The 24,989-nt window shown below is 43.0% G+C and overlaps 1 protein-coding gene across 3 annotated transcripts in view; it reads left to right on the top strand.

The window, feature by feature from the left end:
* The window catches only part of EXTL3 (exostosin like glycosyltransferase 3), a 171,224-nt gene that overhangs the window by 80,247 nt on the left and 65,988 nt on the right, over positions 1-24,989 (top strand). Inside the window, exon 1 of one of the 3 annotated variants that reach the window (XM_045286612.1) lies at positions 2,707-2,722. The exons of 1 other annotated variant lie outside the window; for it this stretch is intronic. The gene's annotated coding sequence lies outside the window, so the exon portion shown is untranslated. Of the gene's footprint in view, positions 1-2,706; positions 2,723-16,697; positions 16,843-24,989 lie in introns of those variants that run through there. One more of the 3 variants, XM_004707627.3, reaches the window with a different exon arrangement.

The raw sequence follows: 24,989 nt of genomic DNA, 5'->3' as shown, positions 1-24,989 counted from the left end.
TGCTATTTTGGAAAATGATTCCGAGGAAAGGGAAAAAATACTGGGAAAGATAGAGAAAATAATGACTTTGTTTGCAATCTCTGTAAATGTGGCTTGGATGGCTTTTAAAAACAACAACAAACCAAACCAACCAACCAAACTGGTTGATTCCAGTTCATGGTGGCCCGCCATGCGCAGAGTCCAACTGGGTGTTCATGAGTGTGTCCTTTGGAAGCAGACCACCAGGCCTTTCCTTTGAGGCACCTCTGGGTAGGCTTGAACTTGCAACCTTTCAGTAAGTGGGCTCACTCCCTGAAGTGTATCTTAATCACATGCACCCTATAGGCTTATGAGAAAGCTAAGGAAAGAGGTCATGGGCGAGTTTGGCTCAGGGTGAAAGATAGAGGTGTGGCTGCTAAAGCCGTCAGTGCATCCAGGCAGACAGCGCTGATGGAGACCTGGAGCTGGCTGGGAGCCAGCTTCTGGGCACACTACCCTGTGAAGGGTGGCAGAGAAAAAGAGCCAGTGACAGAGAAGGGATGGTGAGAAGGCAACATCACAGAAAACCGGCGTTGAAGGTGCGTGACTAGGACTGTTGCACTGCCGAGAGTTCCAAAAGGAAGCCTGAAAGATTCACGGGAACGAGTGAAAGTGGCAGTCACTGATTCCTTCAATGGGAGCAATTTCAGTGAAGCGTCGCAGGCAGGAGTGAACAGTGCGGGAAGTGGAAGCTGAGCGGAGATTGCTCTTTGAAGGATTTGGGTGAATGATGATGGTGGTAGTCTATCAGATTTACTGAAGGCTTATTATATGCCGGGCACTGGGCTAACAATTTGTATGCATTATCTAGGATAGTTCTTAAAATACTCATAACAATCATAGGAATGGCTATTATCCCCAGGATGTCCTGGTGGCAAAGTGATTTAAGTGTGGCTGCTAACTGAATGGTTGATGGTTTACACCCACCAGCTGCTCTGTGGGGGAAAAATGATCTGGCAGTCTGCTTCTGTAAAGATTACGGCCTTGGAAGCCTATGGGACAATTCTGCTTGGTCCTATTGGGTTGCTATGACTCAGTGGTAAAGTGTGTTATTATCCTCGTTCTCTGATGAGGAAATTGTAGCTCAGAGGGTTAAGTAACATGCCCAAGGTTATAGCCGTGCTAAACAGTGGACAAACTATTCAAGCCTCAATCTGTGTGAATTCAAAGCGCATGTTGAAATATGGTGGTAACTTGGACTTGAGCCGGTTTTTCAGCAGGAGAGGAAAAGCCTGCAGAGAGGAGGATATTGACTCTCTGTACAAAGATTGATGGAGCACAGTCTAAGGAAAGGATATTAGATAGCATCCATAAAAAGAGAACACCTAGTTTTGAAAAGGAATTAGGTATATCTCTCTCAAAAGCCAGACTAGGGCAGAGAGGGAGCAGTGACTGTGTGCCCAGATGCCAGCTAAGGGGTAGCCCTCTTTTTCCAGATATAAGTAGAATTGGCTTGAGTCCCATTCCATCTCCCCTGGGAAGTTCAACCCCTTCTCCAAGAGTCCTTTGAGTTCCTGGAGCTCATGGTAAGGTTTCTTTGGCTTTGAGTTTCTGCTCCCCCTAAATCCTTCATCTCACTGCTACGTTGATTCCCATGGTCGCTCTGATTCCTTGGTTCTGAGTGACCAGTTGGGGAACTAGCCTCTTCCCCCTTTTCTTGGTCCCTCTTCCTACACGTGCCCCCAAATCACTCACACAAAGCATTTGAGCATGTGGCATATATTACTGAAGGCTTAGAGGATTTTATTTCCTCAGCAGTACAAACTACATAAAACCTAATAATAGACATCTGTATTTGCAAGTCTCTGCTCTCCCATTACTGGGAACTTTCTCTAGCCATTCACACTGCTTTCTGGACTCCACTCCTCCTCACCTCTCTTTCTCTCTCCTCTTTGTGCTTTTTCAGTTCCAAATTCTCAGAAATTATTTTTTATGTAGATCCGTTTAGCTCCTCTATGTTTCACAGTTTTATTATAAGCCATGCTCTCTTATTCTATAACTTCAAGCAACATTTGAAAGTAGTGTCCCAAAAGAGGCCTCTCTAAGAGGAAGTGCTTAAATAACAATTTTTTCACTACTACTTATAGATAGGTTTAAAGTTGGGAAGGAGAGAATTTGATGGAGAACATGCTTATTGTCTTCTGTTTTTCTCAGTGAAATCTGAGACATGTTGTTCTGTTGAGTCATAGGTGGATCTGGTAAAGATTTCAACAGCTGGGGCAAGGAATTCTGTCAATAGCCTTCTAAAATTTCATAAAATACCATATTTACATAGAATGATTACTTTAACTGAGTCTACAAATGTGAAGAATTGGTTCCCTTGCTGGAGGTGGATTATGTGGTTTACTGATTCCTTTGGTCAATATGAGAAAAGTAGAAAAGGCGATGGAGAACTAAAAAGTCGGAGTAAGTAAATTAAAACTAGAGTAATGGAGATCACAGTCCTTCTAATCCTTTTTCTTTCCATTTCCCAATAACATGCATTCAACTGCTGGGGCTACGGATAGTTCATCTTCACTTGCAATAGAATAAAGGAGTTGTATTAGTAATGTTAGTTGTTTGAAACATAAATATTTATATCTCACAGTTTCTCTAGATCAAGAGTTCAGGAGAAGCCTAACTGGGTGGTTCTGGCTCAGCTTTTTCATGAGACGACAGCCACCTGAAGGCTTGACGGGGCTGGAAGATCTGCATCTAAGTTCACGTATGTAGCTGTGGGCAGGAAGCCTCAATCTGTAACCACACGGACCTCTCACATCGCTCATCAGTATAGCCAGCGGAGTAGCAACTGAAACTGTCCAATCCCCTGTTACTGTTGTAACACACCTTATTTGCATGGTCCCCCAATCAGTTGGTGGAAGTTACAGTCAGAAGAGTCATATTAAGAAATTTCACTTTACCACAGAGAGGAACCACTGGAAGCCAAATGGAAGTCTTTTATAATTTACCGTAATCTTGGTGAGTAGAGGGATCGTTAGGGCCATTTTAAAGGCTAGTTACTATAGAAGTCTCTCTAAAACGTGTGTGTGTGTGTGTGTGTGTGTGTACTCTAAAGTACCTTGGAGGTGGTACAAATGAAGAACAAGTGTTTTGCTATGTAAAATGCTATGAAGGCATGTAGGTAGACAGACTGGGGGTTTTCAGACTTTTGAACTTAAGGGACCAGTAAAATTTTAAAAGGGGTTATAGACTACCAAAATAATTATGTTTTAATATTTTGTCAAGTAAGAAAGATAAAGAAAAAACTTCATCCAAAATCACCTCAATTTAATAAAAAGGCATTTTAACACCAAAAAGGGGAAGGGATGTACTGTAATCACAGAATAAAGGGAAATTCTTCAAATTGAATAAATTGAACTTTATTAAAAACGCATTAACTTCTGTTTGCCTTTCTTATGATCTGTGGCCAGTGAAAACTTCATTGTATCTTGGGCATACAAACTGTCATCCGGAATCCACTGAGGTAGACCATGAATGCTCTACTGACCTTAGAAACGAGTCTGAGAATCTTGTAGCATCACATACATCCCACACCCAAGCCCAGTACACCCTTGAGTCAATCCTGCCTCGTGGCAACCCTACAGGACAGAGTCGAGCTGCCCCACGGCGTTCCTTAGGCGATAATCTTTAGGGAAGAAGCCCTTGGTTGAGCTGTTGGCTGCTAACCGAAAGGTTGGTGACTAGAACCCAGTAGCTGCTCCATGGGAAAAAGATGTGACAACCTGCGTCCCAGAAGATTCAGCCTGGAAACCCACTGGGACAGTTCTACTCTGTGCTTTAAGGTCGCTAAGAGTTAGAATGAACTTCATGGCAATGGTCTTGGCTTTGTTCATTTCAGTCCTTCCAGCAGTAGACTGCCACATCTTTTGCCTGTGGACTAGCTGGTGGGTTTAACCAGTGTGCCACCAGGGCTCCAGGAAACCCGTAACAGCCTATTCAAAATATGAGGAAAAAGAACTTAAATGGCAGTTTTATAAAAATATGGTGATGAGCTGAGAGGAAGCCACAGAGTAGGCCTCTAGTTAATTGAGCAGTTTGTGTCATTTGGGGGGCCTGTGAATTTGTATTTATAAAAATATTTAGATATCTTTTATCTTAGTTAATTAAATATGAAATAAAAGAAAAATGTGGAACATTATGATATACCATATGTATATGTATGATGTTAAAATGTGCAAATAATACAATGGTAATGGTTTTCTTATCTAGTGTCTATATTTCACACTTGGTTAATATATATTTTAAGTTATTTGCATAATTTATGTCAAGGATTAATATTCTGTATAAGCATCTTTATCTTATGCCTACTCTTCACTTATTCACTATCTCTTCTTCGGCCATTTGTATTTGTGACAATGGTAAAAAAAAAAGTACTATTCGACTATTTTGTGCATTGACTAGGTATGTGTGTCAGTCAGCATGCCACCATGCAAGGTGGGAGTAAAGCTGGTGCCAACTTGGCTAGCCCATGATTCTCAGTGGTTTGGCAGCTGTATAAGAATGAAGCTTGGCAGGTATGTAATGATGTAATTTGACAGTTGTATAATGATGTAGTCATTTTCCATTTGTGATCAATATAGTCATCTTCATTTTTTGTGTAAAGCTGATTATCGCATAACCATCTGGTATTAGATATTCTCACCACGTTGATTAAGATACATATTAATGACATACCTGCTATAATTAGGTGTGGCTCTCTTTTACATGAAAATGAAATATCTGGCACATTAGAGATGAACTTTGGATTGTTCCTTTTCTTGCCTCTAGAATTAATGGATTTGTAGCAATGTAGTTGCTTTTCATTGGTCCTGAGTTTTACCTTTGGTGTATTATTTGCTATACTAAAGGCTTGGATTAGTGGAGAAGTCGATGATTATTTTGTTCTGGGATTGATTAAATCATGTTAGAATCTTGCTCTGATCATTTAGGGAGATAGTGAACTTTAAGAAAATAGTGAAAATCTTTTCTTTAATAAATTCTTATTGCAAACATTCATGAATTGACTTAAAACCTACACCGATTTTTTTTCTCCTTCTGAAAATCCTATAGAAATAACTCTGTGTGTGTGTTTCCGATATCTAAAATCCAAATGTTATTAACAAGCTAAACATTTTTAGAAGTTTTAGCATTATTACTTTTGGAAATTGCTCTTTCAATTTTGAGTTTTACAGCAAAATTGATTAACTGTACAGTTAATTGATGTTCTTTCAGATAATTTATGCTATTTTTCCAATTTTCAGTTGGAATGTTTACTTAAAAAGGAGCTGATATTTTGAGTCTGTGGATAACTTTTAGGGGGTAAGGGAAATTCTGGAGTCATAGAGCTGCATACAAATGTGACATTAGCACTTGGCCATCAATACTATGCCTATTTTTATTTCTCTCTTCTGGTTAGAGCTCTCATTACACCAAGTTCTGCGAACAATCAGACCATGTTACGGCATGTTGGGTCAAACTGAGCACATTTTCCCTATGCGCTGCCATAGGGTCAATATTAGGTGTCCTTATGCTTGCCTTAGGGAAGATTTACATGATTATATGGAACTTCTAGGAGCAAGCTTAGAAAAAATTTGTTTTTTCATTTTATTAGGGGCTCATACAACTTATTGAAAAAAAATTTTATAGCATGGTAATATCTACTGTTTGTCAAACATGACTGCCCCTGTAAAGCTGTACTGGCACAGTGGGCATAGAATCAAAAACTCTTGGGTTGAAGGGCTCTTCAAGGGAGAAGAACCTTACAGATAGATTGTTGTGTTGCGTTTGGGGGAGAAATACCTAATTTGAATCTTAACTAGTCATTTCAGGTTAGGTGTCTTTTGTAGATAAAATTTTAGATCAGGCTAAGCTTCCTGATAGGAAACTATTTCAAAATTAATTGGTCACAAGACAAGGCAAGGTAGTGAATACTGTGACATTGAGTAAAGATCACAGATACTTTAAGAAATATTTATTATGGAGAAATACATAAAACATTCTCCATGCCATCCATTTTATGTGTACAGTTTTGTGATATTAATTACACCTGCTTTGTTGTGCATGATTTCTACTCTCCATTTCTAAATTTTGTTAGTCACCCTTAAAAGAAACTCAGCTTAAGCAATACCTCTTTCTACATCCCCCACTTACCTTTTCCTGACAACCACTAATAAACTGTGGTCTGTATGCATTTGCTTGTTCTATATATTTCATCTAATTAAGCTAATGCAATGTCTGACTGATTCACTCAGCATAATGTTTTCAAGGTTCACCCCTTTCTTACTATGTATCAGAATGCCATTTCTCTTTATGTGTGAATAATAATCAGTCATGTGTATATATGTATATATGTTATTATGTATAAACACATGATGGGTATATATGTGTGTGTGTACATATATATTTCACCTTTTATTTTTTCATATATCTATTGCCAGACCCTAGGTTGTTTCCACCTTTTGATTCTGATGAATAGTGGTCATTAACATTGGTGTACAAGTATTTGCATTCTTTGGGGTATTGTCATGGAATGAATTTTATCTCCTCCCAAATGTGTGTCAACTTGGCTGGGCCCTGATTCTCAGTGGTTTAGCAGTTATGTAATGGTGTGATTTGGCAGTTATGTGTGATGTGATCAACCCCATGATGTGATCTGATGTGACTAACCAATCAGCTGTAAGGGGAGTTTCCCTGAATTATGGCTTGCATCACCTTCTATCTTATAAGAGATAAAAGGAAAGAGAAATGAGCAGGGAGAGAGGGATCTGAGTATTGCCAAGAAAGAAGAGCCTGGAGTGAAGCCTATTGTCTTTTAACTCAAGACCCTGCATGGTGAGCCTACTAGGCCTAGGAGAAGCTTGATACCACGACGCACGCACATCTTCAAGGAAAGCCTGGTGCATAGATGTTGAAAGGATACAAGGACCTTCCTCCAGTGATGACATAGTGCGAAAGTCTTCCTCTAGAGCTGGCGTCCTGAATTCAGACTTCTAGCTTTCTACACTGGGAAAGAATGGATTTTTGTGTTAAAGCCACACACTTGTGGTATTTCTGTTATGGTTGTTGTGCTGGTTAGGTGCTGTTGAGTCTGTCCAACTCATAGGGACCCTATGTACAACAGAACAAAACACCACACGGTCCTCCACCATCCTCATAATTGTTCTGCTGTTTGAGCCATTGTTGCAGCCACTGTGTCCGTCCACGGCATTGAGGGCCTTCTTTGTCACTGCCCTTCCACTTTACCAAGCATGATGTCCTTTGCCAGGGACTGGTCTCTCCTGATAACTGTTCACATTCATGTTCAAGGTATGTGAGAGTAGTCTCGTTATCCTCACCTCTGCGGATCATTCTGGTTGTATTTCTTCTAAGACATAGCTATTTGTTCTTCTGGCGGTCCTTGGTACTTTCAATATTCTTTGCCAGCAGTCTAATTCAAACTTTTCTTTTCATTGATTTTATTTGCATTGATGAAATTCTTTGAAATTCAAAAAATTTTCTTCAGTCTTCCTTATTCAATGTCCAACTTTCACATGCAGACGAGGCAATTGAAAATAGTATGACTTAGTACTGGATAACTAAGGCAGGGTAAACTAGGAATGGAAATGCTGGGTCACATGGTAATTCTATAGTTACCTATTTGAAAAACCAACAGACTGTTCCACAAGGGCTATCCTATTTTACACAGTGCCACCAGCAGTGGGTAAGGGTTCGGATTTCTCCCCGACCTTGCCAGCACTTGTTATTTTCCATGTTTTCTGATAATAGCCAACCTAGTGAGGGTAAGAAGGTCTATCATTGTGATTTTGATTCACATTTCCCCAAGGAGCCCTGGTAGTATAGTGGATTATGCATTGCAGGGCTAACCTTAAAGTCAGCAGTTTGAAACCACCAGTTGCTCTTCAGGAGAAAGATGAGGCTGTCTGCTCCAGCAAAGATTTCAGCGTCAGAAACTCACAGGAGCCGTTCTACTCTGTCCTATAAGGGTGCTATGAATCAGAATAAAGTCAGTGACAGTGAGTTTGACTTGTTTGAGTTCTGAAGGAGCCTTGGTGATGCTGTGAGGTAAGCGTTGGACTGATATCCACAAGTTTAAACCCATCAGCCCTACAGAGGAGACAGATGAGTGCAGTCTGCGCCCGTGAAAGACTTGCAGCCTCAGAAACTATGGAGGATTGCTATGTGTCAGAGAAGTGTCTTAATCCTTACACTTAGGTCTTTGAGGTACTTTTCTGCAGGTACTTTTGGACAATATATTGTTTTGGAGCTGATGTTAACTTGTGTTCTTTCCGCAAATGACTTGTGAACCACTCAAACAAACAACCTTTAATATACCAAAAAATAGCAACTTTCAAAAGTAACATCAAAGCCAGGACTCTGAGAGGAAGCCATTTAGGAGGGAAAGGAATGCTATTCATGAGCTTTCGAAGATGACCTTTTGTCTGTTTTGGCACTGATAGACCAAAGGAAAGAGTAACCTTGGAACCCCAATCTAGAAATTGTCATGCATTGTTCTAATTATAAACCACAAAATCGCTCAATCATTTATATATAGAAAAGATCTTGAATACTCGATGTCAGCACTCTCTTTAAAATCAAAGCATTTCAGAGAAACAAGTTCTTATCTGACTTAAACTCACTGATAATTCCTGAATCATGCCTCGTGAAGGTTGTTGGGGGTCACCAGTGATTGATCTAGAAGGCTTGCTGAGTGGATTGTGGATCTGGCAGCCATCACCATAGTAAGTGACCGCTGGCGCCTCCCTCCCTAAAATTTCAAGTAACTTCTGCCATCAGTTTCTCCTTGTATAAGATGAAAACCCCTTCTCCTGGACAGTAAACCCTGTGGGAAACATGAATAATCAGTGGGGCTCTTTAAGCAGGCATTTTGCTGAAATCTGTAAAATAAACAATTTTATGATATAAGAACACAGTCCTGTTCGGTATTATTTGTCACACTATAGACACTTTATATTTCTCTAACATCTGTAACCCAAGCCATAATTTAGATCCATAATTTAGTGTATAACCCAAACCATTACCATAATTTACTTGTGAAAGGATTAAATACCTCTTATCAACTTTCCTACATAGCGAATCTTTTATATAATTTCTACAGTTGGGATTATTTAATAGAATCAAGTGCCTTGTATACTTTATACACCTGCTGCTGTGGAGTCAATTCTGACTCTTAGCCACACTGCAGGATGGCATAGAACTGCTCTCGAGGGTTCATGAGACTGTAAATCGTTCTTGGTGCAGACAGCCACATCTTTCTCCCTCAGAGCCACTGGTGGGTCTGAAAGCTGACCTTTCGGTTAGCGGCCCGTGCTTAGACTGCTGTGCCACCAGGGCCCGTGAAACCACTACTAAAACATAATCCGCATGACCATTTTCAGCTTTCCTCTTGCAGCTTTTCCATGTTTTCTGATACTAGCCAACCTAGCGAGGGTAAGTTGGTCTGTCATTGTGGCTTTCATTTGCGTTTTCCTAAGGAAGGAGCTTTGGTAGTATTGTGGATTATACATTGTAGCATGGTTGTTAGAAGCTCCCAAACTTGTTGACCCTACCACCCCCTTTCCAGAGACAGAATTACTCAGCGGACCCTGGCAACTAAAAACTTTTGTGTGATAGTCCATAATCCAGGATAAAGTGCAGGTTTCTGCTTTTGCAGCCCCCTGGGTTGCTACAGTGCCCTCACAGGGTAGATATCACCCACTTGGGGAAACGGATTGAATCTAAATGGCACTATTACTGACCAAGGACAAGATTTGGGCAATGTATTTAGCCTCTCTGGACTAAACAGTTCTCATTTGTGAAATAGAAACGATGATGTTATTTATAGTATAGATCTGTTAAAAGGAACAAATGAGGTAATAGATTCAAAGTGTTTAGAGCAATGTCTGGTGCATAATGAGTACAAATTGTTTCAAGGGAAGAATATTGTAACTTTAGTCAGGGTAAGTTTGGATATAAGGTGTGATAGGTTTTATGTCAATTTGGGTGGGCCGGGATTATTTCATGATCTAATCTAATATAGCGTGGTCGACTTCATGATGAGATCTTCTGAGGCAGCCAAGCAGTGGTGAGGAGAATAGGTAGAGTACCACCTCCTGAATCTCACCACAGCCTTGATACAAATGAGGGAGGCTTAATTCGGAGTGTGGCCTACTCAGTATAGATTGACAGTGTGTAGAAACTACTTCACTCCTGCTGGACCTGGGTCCTAGTATATCACCTGCCAATCCCAGGAACTAACAGCTGGCTGCTGACCTTGGATTCATTCAGCTCTACATCCACTAGCCAGTGGTCTTCCTGTTGTAACTTCATCAGCCCTGGCAGGTACATGAATCAGAAGCCTCTAACTGACATCAGACCCACCGACTGAACCAGATGGAATTTAGCCACTTCTATAACTATGTGAGCCATTTCTCCAGATACATTTCTTACATACACATACACACACAAACATACAAGCATCACTTTAAAAAATTAAATAATATCTTAGTGGCATAGCTTACTCATTCCAATATATCCCTTCTCTTCCCAAACAGTTCTTTTGTCCAATCCCATTGGGTGGGGTTAGGCAGTCATCAATGCTATCAACTCCCCTCCCCCCTCCCTACCCCCCCCACTTCCCATACCTCAGGGAATCCTTACTCCTATCAGTGTCTCTGAGGGGTCTCTGTCTTGACTACCATGTACAGAGTGATCTTGAATGTACAAATGAACATACGCAAATCTAACACAATCAATGAGGTATGTCACATAAGGACCTTAATAGTAAGGGGAGGAAATCTTAAAGAACTAGAGCACAGTTATGTGGTTCATCAGTGCCATACTGCACCCTGGATTTATCCTCCGTTCTGACAAGCATCACTAGTTTTGCTTCTCTAGAGAACCCAGCCAACACACAAGGGAGGTATATCTAATCAAGTTGGCTTAAATGAGAGAGCTTTTTTAGACTAAGGCTACACAAGTGACCTCCTAGACACGTAATGACTACTGCTCCCATGGCTACTAGCCATGCAAAGTCAGCACCAGCTGGCACTTCTCCATCTCTCGTGGGCTCATTGGCTTCTCTCTGTGTCGATTCTATGATCCTCACTTTTCTGCAAGCCGGTTTTCTTGGCTTACCATTGTGCAGTATGTCCAGAAAGCGCCGCACACTGGTGCCACTCCTCCCATCTATGTAACTCCTTAGCTCAAGCATGCGTCATCACCCGATTCAGTTTCACAGTGACTTACTTCAGGCATTCAGTCTGCTGGAGCTGAGGGCATGAGGTCACATGGTAAGTACATTGGCTCCTTCTAAAGGCTTAGTAGGTGGGGTGGTTAGATGGAGATAATTGGGACTGCTAGGATAATCAAGGTGAAAATATTCAAGGATGATCAAAGGCTTTTTGATTAACCTTGGTGGAACTGTGAGTTGAGCATTGGACTGCTACCCACAAGGTTGTCAGTTCAAGCTCACCAGCGTTTCTGTGGGAGAAAGATGAAGCTGCCTACTCCCATAAAGATTTATAGTCTTGGAAACCCTATCTAGGTTTGCTATGAGTTGGAATCAACTCAGTGGCTGTGGGCTTTTTGAAAAATCTACTTACACTTATTGAATTATACATCAATGGAAGGGCACACACACTCCTTAAAGGCAAACTTTTATTATATTTTTTATAAACAGAATCATACACCATTCGAAGGAGCTTCGAAAAGTTGGTAGAAAAATTCTATTATCTTTTAATTCCAGTTTTCCACCAGCATTTTGAAGCCCCTCATGTTTTTTGGGGGGTCTGGTTTCATGAGGTTCATCAACATCGGTGACCGTAGTGTAGTGCATTCATTCTCATTGCTGATGAGTGTTCCATGTATGGATCCACCATACTTGTTCTCATCTACCATTGATGGGCATTTGGATGACGATCACCTTTCCATCTTTTCCTAATGATGCTGCTGAGAACTTTTGGTGAACCGGTACACATTGGTGCTGATGACATTTACCACAAGGGGACTCTGTGGATAAAGCTCTTTAAACATGGGCGCCGTTAAGTAACAGTGCAAAACTATTTTTGATTAAGTTCCAAATGCGAAGAAGAGAGAAGTAAGTACTGTAAAGCATTCTGAGATGTCAATGAAGATGGGTTTGTGTGGCTTCTTTCTGTGAGGAGAGAAGTTGTGAGTGTTCTTGTATTTTCTGAGCCCCAAACTGAGGTATTACCACAACCGTCCAAGGAGGAGTAATGAGCATTTAAACCAGGAAAGTAGGCAGAGGAGGAATAGCAGAGATACTACAAATAACGGTTTGGGAGCCTTGCATGCGTTCGTTGTGGGATCTATTGTTTATGGTCCTGGTAACACAATTAGGTTGGCCTGGTCAAACCTGTTGATGTGATTTAATGATTTTCAAATATTGGATTTAGAGTTTGAAAAACGTGGAGTTCCATCTATGCTTTGTCCCCCACTCTTGTCATCCTTTGGCATCTTACGTATTTAACTTTTTAACGTGTTAGCTTCCTCAACTGTAAATTCACCCTGCCTGGCTAGGATTAAAATCAGACAATACATATAAAAAGTATGTTTGGTTATCTAGTGCTGCTCTAACAGAAATACTATGAGAGGATCGCTTTCAGAAACAGAAGTCTATTTTTCTCATCGGTTAGGTGACTAGAAGTACATATTTATAAAATATGTAGTAGTAGGATGCTGATGACGTGTGGATGTCCAGAGCAGAATTGGAGACAGGGAGAAGGAAGAGACTGAGTACAAGCTCACAGCATCCAAAGGAGCAGGGGTGACCAGTGGCAACCATGCCTCCTGTGAAGGCAAGTATATGTCCAAGTTTGGACTGCCATTTTCCTTTGTAAAGCTTGGCCATCATCAAAGTTGAATACATTGGTGGTGGTAATGATTGCACAACTCTTCTTGATATTATCAAACTATTGAATTGAAAAAAACAAAAACAAAAAACTATTGAATTGTATGATATGCGGATTATATGCCAGGAAAACAGTTAAAAATAATCAAATACTTTGATCTTGGCGAATGCGATGTGTTGGGTTGTGTGAGACCAGCCTCCACAACCGAATGCATCCTGTGTTAGTTCAGGTAGGCTAGAGAAACAAATTCATAAGCATGAATGTGTGTGTAAGAGAGAGTTTGATATAAAGAGTAATTGTACATTAAGAAAACATCCAGTCCAGTCCAGATCAAGTCCATAAGTCTGATATGTGTGATACCAATCTATAAAGTCCTTTTCAGACTCACAAAACACATGCAATGATACTGAATGCAGGAAGATCACAGGCCAGTGGGTGGGAGGTCTTGTGGATCCAGTGGCATTGTAAGCATCTCAGCGCTGGCAGGGGCATCCATGGAGCTCCTCCAGCCCAGAGCACCTTGTAGCTCCATGTGTTTTGTCAGCTGCAATGTCTTCCAGAGAGTGAGCAGAGAGAGTCACCTCCAAGGAATAATACAGGAGTTCTCAGAATCCTGAGAAGGTCATGCCCACACAGAGGCCGCATTGGCTATGACCTGATTGATAGGCTAGACCCCACCCTTTCACTCTTAATCCTCTCAAATTGACAAACGATTATATAACTACCACAGATCCTAAGGGGGTGGTTGTGTAATTGAAGGGTAAATTAAAGAAACATCAGACAAGGCATGCAAGGGTTTACCTCTTCTGATGACAGGAACTATATAGAGAGAACTAATGTATTTTCTAGTTACTTATATAATCTCAGCCACATCATACATATATGTAACAGGAAGGGACTGTGTTAGAGGCAAACACATAACAGGAAGGGGATGTGCCAGGCGTAAGAAGATGGGCGGATTTTGGAGTTAAGGTGATGGCTTAACCTTGACTGTCCCTGAGCTCTTCTCCCGGGAGCAATCTATGATCTTTATCATAAGGGAGCGGGCTGTATTTAGGGTGGGGTGGTCTTATCTGCTCTTTATGGCAGACAACCTTTAAGCAGTTAATCTTCAAGTGTATAGTAGCAACCATGTGCTTCCAAGCAGCATCTTAAAATTGGCATTATTACAGGGGACTTGTGGGGAATAACTTTTAGTTATGAGAATGTAACTGGGATTCATCTCCAACTCACAAACATAAAGGCCTCCCTCCACCAGAGTCTGCTTCCTTAAATATGAGCTTAGAGAATTTGTCCGCATATACGCTTCCTGGTTCTCAGTTCCCACATTGGGTTACTCAGATGCATAAGAAGACATTTAGTCCGGGTCTTCCAGGTGGCAGGTATCTGCATGTCCTCTCCTGTGAGTGTGGAAACCAACACCTGGTAATTTTTACCATGTCGTTGTCTGTGTGTCTCCTCCCACACAGCTAGTCTGCTGCCAGCTGCCACAGAACTGGCAGTAAGCCATGTAGATGACCTGGAAAAAGAAAAAGAAAAGAAACAATACAGTTTTAGGCTACTCCTGAAACTTGGAGTATACTCTGTCCATATTTGTTTATTAGAATGATTTAAACAATTTGTATCACTGTTTTTCCTCAATACATTGAGCAGAATGAAAACAGGGTTCTTTCTGTACACTTGTGAAAGTGGTTGAGTTTTGCAAGTTTCTATTTGTGTATAGTAATCAAAGGGAAAAGAGAGGGAACAAATGCTCCGAGAGCAGAGTAGGATCTCAGGAAAGAGAAGAGGAGGAGAAACAAAAAGAGAAGGAGCCCAATTGGATGTGAAGAGTGAGCTCTCTGGAAAGCAGGTTGCTAGGCGTTCCTTTATTTATTTTTCTTTTAGTTTTGTTTTGCAAACGGAATCCTTAGCCTGAACTGCCCCTGGTGGGAAACTAATCAATCTTCTGCGTTTTTCTCAGCCCTGCAGATTGCACTTTATGCCTGGGTTCCCCTAAGAAGAGTGTGTGGGTGGGATAGGCCAGCTGGGGAGCCTTACCTCTGGGGATCAGTTTGGCTAAAGGTAACAGACCACCCAAGCCCTGGAATAAGAGCAGGCCCTAGCTTTGGCAGCGCCAGCTACTAGAAGGCCTAGTATGTTTGGGTTCCCTAGCTAGGAAACCTTGGATTAGAAGCCCTGCATTTTTGGGATTAAAAAGTAAAAAAAAAAAAAGTATACATAGAAGCAACTTGGATTTCAGCTCACCACTACAGTTATAGCTGAACTAATGGGTTTTAACTCATTTCTGAGTTAACACTAGTAAACAGGTGTTTCTCAGGATTGTTTGAATATCTACCCCCCACCACCCCATCACCTGTTTCAATTAGCTGAAAAGGCTTGCCTGATTTTGCAAGTATGGAAGTAAACAGTATTTACATGTATGTTTGTTTGACGGTGTGTGTGTAGAATATGTGCAATTTTCTAGTTCACAGGGGCTGGCTCAATTTAAAACGTGTATCCTTTCTCCCCTCCCGGGCCTCTTAGTTTTGGTTGATCATTGCACACAACTGAATTAACCTGGTTAAACAGACCTGTTGTTAAAGTCTCAGTTTTTCATAAGCATCCATGGCCCCCAACTGGGTCTTTGATAGTCATTAGTGTTTTTAAAAAACTCGAGACCACTGGTGGAGATTGGTCACCCTATTTAGAAAGATTTCTTCTGGCACAGATTTAATTTTAGAATCGAGGGGGCTGACTTGAACTTCACTAGTGATGAGAGCACCATAGAATATCCTTGCAAGACGTTGAACTACCTTGCAAGACGTTGAGCCACCTCAAAGAAACAAGCACAAGAAACTCCATTTTAGAGAAGAAATAAAGTGTAACATTGGGGCCCAAATCAACAGCTGATCCAAGGAGCCACCACAAAAATGTGGGGCACCCTGATAAGACTGGGCTGAGACCTGACCGACGCCCAAAAACCAACCAAGTCACCTAAAGCATGGAGAAACCCGATAAGACTTGACTGGGACAGTGACTATGTCAAAGAGACAGCCAAGCTGTCAATTTAAACCCCGGTAGACACTGACTTTTTAGAGAGCTAGGAACCAAGGAGACATCATCTCCTGCTCTCTCCAACTCTACCCGGGTTGAGTCCACCGATGAGGCAATGCTTGTTGGGGCTATGGTGCTAGTATAAAATGTGTGAAGAGTGCTATTATGATGCCCTTATGCTCATAGTTGTTTGCCCTTAGTAGTTTGAGTAATATTTTAGATTGTTTGATGTGTGTTTGCAATGAATAAACCGAGCATTCGAAAATGTCTAAGAGCGTTAAGTAATTATTGATCGCGCCGCTCATGACAACGGGGCCGGTTCTAAACTGCCGGTGACATTGGTGGAGCGGCAGAGGCTCTGGAGTTTTAACTACCTCCAGAGCTCCCGGGAACATTTTCTGTGCACAGTGTAGATGTTTTTTGTGTTTTTGAAAGGCTGAGCGGGCATTCACAGACCGTGGGCTTGAAATCTCAGAAAGCTGCCGCCGCGTCCTTTCTCCCCGCCGGCCCGCCTCCGTGGCGTGGCCGCGCCCGCGCTAGTACCCGGAGCGGCGCTTTTCCCCACAACCCCGCGGCAGTGCGGCCCGCCGCTCCCGGAGCCGCACCTTCCAGAGCCGGGGGCCGCCTCGTCCCTTCGGGCGCCTTTCCGGAAAATCTCGAGCGCCTCCTGCGCTTTCCCGACCGCGCGAACGCCTGGGTTCGGCCATTTCCGGCCCGGCGCACTTCGGCAAGTTCCGCCGTCGCTCGTCGGAAATGGCTGCCTGCCGGCAGGGGGAGCGGAGCTCTCGACGCGGCCTGGAAAGCAGGCGACAGGCGGCGAGAGCGGCTGTTGGGAACCCGAGTTTCGCGCTGGCCGCAGCGGCTCGTTTGTGAGCTGGAAGCCGGCAGAACTGGCGGCGGCGGCGGCCTGGCCTCCGGCAGCGGCCCGGAAGGGCTCGTGGTACGCATCCTGGGGCTTGGCCCGAGGGCTGGGGGGCCGGGCGGGCTAGAGCGCGTCCGGCGGACGGGGCTCCGTGGGAGCCGGGTGGAAGCTGCTGCCCCAGGGCAGCGGGAGGCGGGCAGCCGCGGAGTAGGCCTTCCTAGACGTCTGGTGGGCCTGGGCAGAGGGCCACGGGGCAGTTGGCCACTAGCTTTGAGGGGTTAACGGGTCTCTGTAGCGATAAACACGGCCTCCCCACCCCCACACGTACCCCCCCACTCCCACCCCCCATCCCGTAGCCCCAGTTTGGGTTTCCTCAGACACACCTCCACGCCCGTTCCTGCTTCTGCAGTCCAGCCCCTTCTCCCCCTCCCCACCCCGAAACCCTCCACCCTTCTTACCCCCCGCGGTGTCTGTCCAGCTGCTTGTGTGCAGCATCCTATGTAGACGAAGGAGCAGCCCCCGACTGCCCCCCCTCCCCCATTTTCCCGGCGCACAGGCTTCCCCAGCAGCTTTGCGCTGCATTCGCACACCGCCGCCGGCAGCTGCTGGTTATATTTACTGGGCAAACTGGAGGTCCAGCCCGGCTCGCACCTTCTTTCTGGATGGACCCACGGTCAGAACAGTCACTTCCTGTCCAGGGGTCTAGGTGCTGCTGACCCAGGTTCGTGGCGGTGGGCCTAGCCCCGATTGGAGGCGAGAGGGGCAGTGGAGTGCGCGACCACCCCACCGCAAACTGTCCAGGGACCTGCCGCGCTGCGGGAGAGAACGCAAACCCACGGTCCTTTGGAGACCAGGCAGGGCTGCAGGGCCGCGAATGGCGTGTTTATCCCGTACCACGTTGAGCAGTTGCTCAGTTCCTTTTCAGCTAGCTAGGGGTCTCAAAGACTGGAATTCGCCGAACACCCCAACCCCTCGGTCGAATCTTTCCTTAAAAATCATTTCCATTTCCAGGGTTTCATGAAGCCCTGTTGGTCTGACTTATGTGAAGAATAATCGCTCTTGTCTCTCGTCCTCCCCGCTTCCTTATGCGATTGTCTTAAGAAGCAACTGTAGCGTTTGTTTTCCCTATTTCTTCCTATTTTTCCAATTTAGCTTGCTTCACTTTTGAAGGCTGGGCTCCCCATCTGATTTGTTATTTGTTTTCTAACTCTTGGTTTGCTGTCATGCAGTTTTCCTGGATTTTGCTCAGGAGTTCGGCTTGCATCCTGGTACGGTTACTATAACTGGACCCAGAGTGCCTGGAATAATAAAGTGTGGGGCATTGATAGTCTTGAATGAAGCTAAGCACTCTAACTTACTTAGCCGAGGTACTTTTAAATATTTCATGATGAAAGAAAAGCAGTTTTCTTAAACTATTACTTGGGATGTTAAAAATACACTTCCCTGTGGGAATTTCCTGATCTGCCTGGGGAATCTGGGGAATCACGAGTATTCATAAGTATGAATGAAACTAGCTTAAATGCTTTCTGAAAGAGAATTACAATTGTGGATCTTCAGAATACCTAAAGTATTATTTAATTAATACTCAAAGATGTGATTGATGGTTTGGAGGGGCAAACCAACCAAAAAATATAACAAAAACAAAGACAAACATAAGTCCTCATCGATCAGGCCTCAAAGTTTTAATCTATAAATTAAAAAACACCTTTATGGACACAGAAAAATATGTTAGGGGCACAGTTAACCTGAGAAGTAGATTTCTAGACTAGAGAAGAAGGGAAGGTTCGGAGGATGGTTTGAAACTGTTGGAAGACTGTAGGGGGACTAAATAAGGAGGTCCCCTTTTACCGCATGCGAGGCAGTAGCGTGAAAAGTCAGTGAAGGGTAGTGTGGGGCTGAAGCAGTGGAAGTTGTGTTGGGTCCCTAGCAGGTATGGAATTGCTAACTCTTGGAGAAAGTTGGAGTTATTATCTGTTGTAGTCTCAGCTATTCGAAGAAAAGCTAAGATCTCACTAAACCCAGTAGTAAATGTTTGACAATTCCGAGTTCCCCCAAAACAAAGCAATAAAATGTTTTTTCCCTTAACAATCACTTCAGAGTGAGGCCAGAAAGAAAACCAGGGACTTTTCATGGGATCGTAAACCAGCCTGCCAGTGTCTACTGGATATTAGATTTTGCTCAGAAAACTTGTTAACCCAATGCTCGTTTTATTTTAATTTGTGGCAATGACTTCTCTTTTAAAACATGTAATGATAGGGCAGCTGGAATGAGTAAGAAGGAAATTGAGTTTTCATGAGTTTGTGGGCTCAATGAAAACAGCGAGATTCAAGCAGGTGGAGTTTTGAGAACTCGGGAGGATCAGAGGTAGGCTTCCATAAGCATTGAGCTTTTCCCAGGCCCACACTCCTCTCCACTTTTCAATGTTTCAGAGCTCTTTGGTGATGGTACTAGGTGGAAGAGAAGTGGACTTAAAACTATATGTATATATAAAATCCTGAACAGATAAGAGGAATGTGGTGACTTTGTTTAGTAACATATTTACTGGTGCTACACTTAATGTATATACTCAAGTATAATGTATATACTCGAGTATAAACCAACCGGAATATAAGCCGAGGCACCTAACCTTACCACAAAAACTGCATTAAAATTGTGCTGAAAAACTCGGCTTATACACGAGTATATACAGGTATGTCATAGTGTATATTGTAAGATAGCATTCACACGTAATAAAGATCCCATTAGTGTCAGAGATTTTAATAAATAAGTCCCATGGGATGGAGCCATAGGAAGAGGAATGATTCAACCTACCTGAGATTTGTGGTATTTTGTAATTTTAAGATCTGGGCATGTAGATGTTTAAAAGCTACTACGTAGCTAGCTCTGTCATTGTGGCATAAAAGCAACTGTAGATAATATGTGATCGAATGAGCTAGGCTGTGTTCCAGTGGGTCTTAACAAATACAGGCAGTTGGCCGTCGTTTGCCAGCGCTTGCTGTAGAGTGTCACCCACGCACACGTTGTTGCTAGGCCCTCTCCGAGTCACAGCAAACCTGTGCATAACAGATCAAAACTCTGCCATCCTCACAAGTGTTGTTTTTGGGGTCCATTGTTGCAGTCACTGTGTCAGTCCATCTTGTTGAGGGTTTTCCACTTTTTCTCTGACATTCTACCCTTATTTTTATATATCCTTCAGTTTGATTGGATCTCATCTTAAATTCAGGAGGAGCCCTGGTTGGGTAGTGGGCTACTAACTGCAAGGTTAGCAGTTCAAAGCCACCAGGGCCCACCTCTGGTCGGAGAAAGATGAGACTTTCTCCACCCGGAAAGAATTAACAGTTTTGGAAGCTCACAGGGCACTTCTACTTTGTCTGATAAGGGTCACTCAAATTGAGAATTGACTGGATAGCAGTGAGTTTTTTGGGTTTTTTTTGAGTGTCTTTTAGACTGGGTCAGGGGTATTAATGATTAACATCTTCGATGTTTGTTTTAGTGATTGCCTTCACTTACATTGTTACTTTAACTGTCTTGATACTTTCTTTTTAACATTCCTTCAATAAATATTTCAGGAGACAGAGGGAGGCATACAGAAATTCATTAGATTGGGAATATGTCCTTACTGAGATAAGACATGCATAAATATATTATGGCAGTGGTTTATAATATCTTCAATTGCTATCATTTTTTGCCATTATAAAGTGATTTCTTTTTTTTTTTAACAAGTAAATTTTGATCTTTATAGTAACTTTAGAGATAGGAGACCAAAAGTTAACGATGTTTCTTTTTGGTAGGGAGGGGAGGTCGGGAAGAAAGGACTAGGGAGGTTATGGTGTTTGAGCAAGGTCACAGGTTGTAAGTGGTAGAACTCTTGAGCCGATCTGTAATACTTACCTGCCCTGCCCTAATGGAAAGAAACCCTGGTGGTGCTGTGCCTTAGGCATTGGTCTGTTTACTGCAAGGTCGGCTGGTTAAACCTACCAGCTGCTCCAAGGGAGAAAGATGAGCTATAGTAAAGATTTACAGTCTTGGAAACTCAAAGGAGCAGTTCCACTCTGTCCTGGATGGTCACTATGAGGCAGAATCAACTTGATGGCAGTGGGTTTGTCCAAATTAAAAGTGTATAGCGTTGTAAAGCTCCCCTGGTAACCCACTAAAACTTGTAGACTGACTATGAGGTTATAGTTTGCCCCCTTAAGGCTGTCACCATTTAGGCCCATCGGGAACAAGTCTGTTCCTAATTTCCTTGACAGTTCCAGTATTGGAAGGTAGCCAGCATAGTTTCCCAAGTCATAAGTTGCAAACTGGTGTGCACAAATCACGTAAGGCTGGGATTACATACTGTTTAGCTTGCCCAACTTTACACAAAACCTACATTGGTAGTCAACTTTTAGAAATGGAGAAATTTTACATTAGACTCTTTCTCCCTTCTCTTGGGAAATAATTGGAGGATTGGCAATGAAGAGCTCATATCTCTGATGGTAATAATCACCTTTAGATGCTAAATTGACTCTCACTTTAACTGCTCATTTATAGTATCTGTAGGGCCTCTGTAGCCCTTGAGAAGGGAGTCCCTTTCCTAGGTCTTCTGTTCCATCAAATTGTCAAAGCACACCCATTGCCGTTGAGTCCATTCTGGCCCAGGGACCCCACTGGGCAGAATATAATTGCCTTTTGGATTTCCATGGCAACCAATCTTTATGGGAGCCGGTGGGTTTGAACTGCTGACCTTGTGGTTTAGCAGCCCAATTCGTAATCCACTGCACTGCCAGAGCTCTTAGTCTGCCCCACCGGCTAAATATTTTTAATTTATTCAGATGCTTCCCGCCTGACATTTTCAAATCTACTCCAATTGCTTCTGTATCTTCTCAAAATGTGCCACTTACTGTGGAATATAACATATATTATTAGGGAAATTAATAGGTTACCACAAGTCAGGATGAGTAAACAGTAAGGATACAGCCCACAGCAGTGCCTCCTCTCAGCCAGCAACCAAGTCTTTCTCTCTGGTCCTCAACCTCTCAGCCATGATGTCCCCTAGCTTACCTGTGGGCCAGCAAGCCTGCCTGCCGCTCCACCTCACTGTCTATGGTCTTAGAAACACAGCTGCTCTACTCTGGGCATGGTTCCTCTGCACTGTTCCATGTCTCCGTGCTGTGGCCTCTGCTCTCAGTGTGGTATGGATCTTGGAAGAACATGTTTCATTGGAGACTTCTTCCTTGATCATCTTGGAACTCTCATCCTGCTTCTGAGATAGGGATCTTCTAAGAAGGTGTGGTTTCAGCCAGCCATATCTTCAAAGAATCAAAGGGTGTTGACTTGGTTCATTCTCTAATAAGGTGGGAGACTCAGAATATAGTCTACTAATAAACCTGCCCATTAGCACAGCAGAGAAAATCCAAACCAGACTCACTGTCATCAAGTTGAGGCTGACTCATAGCAATCCTCTAGGAGAGGCTAGAACTGCCCCTGTGAGTATCTGGGTTTGTGACCCAGTATCTGGGAGTAGGAAGTCCTGCCTTTCTCCTGCTGAGTGGCAGGTGGTTTGGAACTGCTGACTTTACAGATTGCAGCCCTATGCATAACCACTACACCACCAGGGCCCCTGCACAGCAGGGAGCCCCCTCCAAAATGGGATTACAGCCACAGGCATAAAGGCTAGAATTTACAGTATGTCACAAAAAGGATTATGGACAGAAGAGCCACGATAAGAAATTTCACTTCACCAGAGTTGCCTTAAAGAAAAAGATTAAACTTGGAGATGAAGTCTTGGAGGTCTTAGGTCTTGCTGCCTTGAATTGATGTGTTGAAATTCATCCCTCTCCCCCAAACAAAACAAAGCAACAGTAAGCCAAAGTGAAAGCAAGTATGTATATGCTTTCTACGTGAAAGAATATGTATGTGCTTCTAAGTGTCTAGAAGCTTAAAGAATCGTTGAGGTTATCCAATCTAAAGCTTTAGTGTAGGCGTTAAAAAAGCAAGTGCTTTTGAGTAAAGAAGGAAAAAGAGTTGTGGAGTTAGAGGACCTGGTGACTCAGAAAGATGGCTGTGAGTGATAAAGGGAGGGGAAATGTGAGCCTCCAGTTGAATTCACCCTTGAAGCTGTGGGTTGGTGTCATCTTCCAAATTTATGTATGGCCCAGCAAACTGTTACTTGGGTTTCTCTGTCTCAGTGCGTTGGGCTGCGAACCAAAAGATACGCAGTTCAAAACCAGCTGCTTTCTACTCCTGTAAAGAGTTACAGTCTCAGCAACCCACAGGGGCGGAAGCTTACTGTGAGTTACAGTCTCAGCAACCCACAGGGGCGGAAGCTTACTGTGAGTTGGAATCAAGTCTATTTCAGTGAGTTTGCTTTTTTGGTTAAGAGTCCTGGAGGCACTGTTGGTTTGGACTGCTAACTTACAAGGTCTTTGTTTCAAAATCCACCAGCCACTCCCCAGGAGAAAACTGAAGCTGCCTGCTCCCATAAAGATTTCCAGCCTTGTAAGCCTTCTATAGGGTACCTGTGAGTTGGAAATGGCTTGTTGGCAGTGGGTTTAGTCTTGACGGGTTGGGAACTGACGAGGAACCTCTGGTAGTGCAGTGGTGACGTGCTTGCCCGAAGGTCTTCGGTTGGAACTCAACAGCTGCTCTGTGTAACAATCGTTCTCTAAAGATTTACGCTCTAGGAAATCTCTGGGGCAGTGGCTGCTACTCTGGATTGCTGATCTGTGGTTAGCAGCCCATTGTGTAACCCACTATGCCACCATGGCGCCTGTATACCACCACAACATAAAATACAAGCCGTTTTCTTGACTAAATAAAACTTAGAGAAGTTAATTTACACTCAAGGTACTTGCTCAAGGTGATTGTTGTAGGAAGATACTTTAGCAAAGTTTATATGAAGACCTTATTAAAAAACCAGGTTCTATTCTCTTCTTCCCCAACCTCCCACATCAATGATTTCTATAAATAATATACTCTCACTAATAGGAGATATGGATAGAGAAACGTATAATTCACATACACTTCCACAAGTTAGAAATACCATTATTGGTGTTTTTGCTTCTCCGTATTTATTCAGAAATATGTAAGCATACATTGTAAACATTTTGCATCATACAGATGATATGATTTCAGATATGTCTTCCACTTAATATATTGTAAACATATTTCTATTTTTAAATTATTGAGAAGCTTACCAACAGAATACAGTGGTCTTCATTAATGACATGGATTTCTGATTCTTATAATTTATTTACTGCAGAAAGTGTGATGTGGAGGTGGCATCTGAGCCCTTCTGACCACACGAGGAGGGAGGTGGAGAACTAGTGTCAGCTCCCAAGGCTGATTCCTGTTCTGCTGAGACTGATGAGCTCAACCCTCCAGCCTCCCTCTCCTTTCTGACACCACTGTTCCCTCCACAGCATTTTCTACTTCTCAGTTTGCTTTGATAATTCATTGCAGTGGCCCCACAGAAGTCATAGCACATACGATTATGCACAGGGTACAGATGCTGAGGATAGAGTCATTTGAACAGGACAACTCTTTTCAGCTATGCCTGCAGGCATGCTTTAGTCTTGTAGCCACATGATCCCTCGGCCTCTGTCCTATTTGGCAAAGCTCTTCTATTGCTGCAGATTAATGCTTAGAGGGCATGCTGCGCTGCCATCAGGTTCAGCCCTAGACACTCAGCTCTAGCTTCCCCAGTTAAGTGCTTGGAGGCACCCCACTGCACAAACCAGCCTCCTGCCTGAAGGCACTCAACTGAACTTTTTCCATGGGCTGGGAGGTCCATTGCTTTCTCATGCTCTAGCTCCTGGTTCTGCTGCTGTTGCTCTACTCAGGTCACAGCTGTCTCCTGAATCAAGAAGGTTCAATGTGTAGGAATCTCAGGGTCCAAAGATGTGGCCCACTCTGGCTCTTTTCACTCCCTGATAGTGAGATCCCTGTTGAAAAGACTTAGTTTATACCCAGCAGGATGGCAATCATGATAAACCCTGTTAATTATCACAGGTGAATCCTATCAGCATCTTCCCCCACCTTCTACCTGCACTCATCAGGACACAGTCATTTGGTGGGAGTTACAAAGACTGCCTGGAAGAGCTATATTAAATAGCTCATGACTATATTTACATACAAATTTCAATGTTAACATGCATGTTAGTTATGGATTTTAATTTATTTTCATATAAGTAGCTATTGGTTTTATAAAATTGCTGTGTTGACACCATCTCTGCTCACTTACA

Source organism: Echinops telfairi, unplaced genomic scaffold (genome assembly GCF_000313985.2).
Source record: "Echinops telfairi isolate 266 unplaced genomic scaffold, ASM31398v2 ScPeMD7_9;HRSCAF=40, whole genome shotgun sequence".
Classification (NCBI taxonomy): domain Eukaryota; kingdom Metazoa; phylum Chordata; class Mammalia; order Afrosoricida; family Tenrecidae; genus Echinops; species Echinops telfairi.
This window is presented reverse-complemented; position numbering and strand designations above follow the sequence as displayed.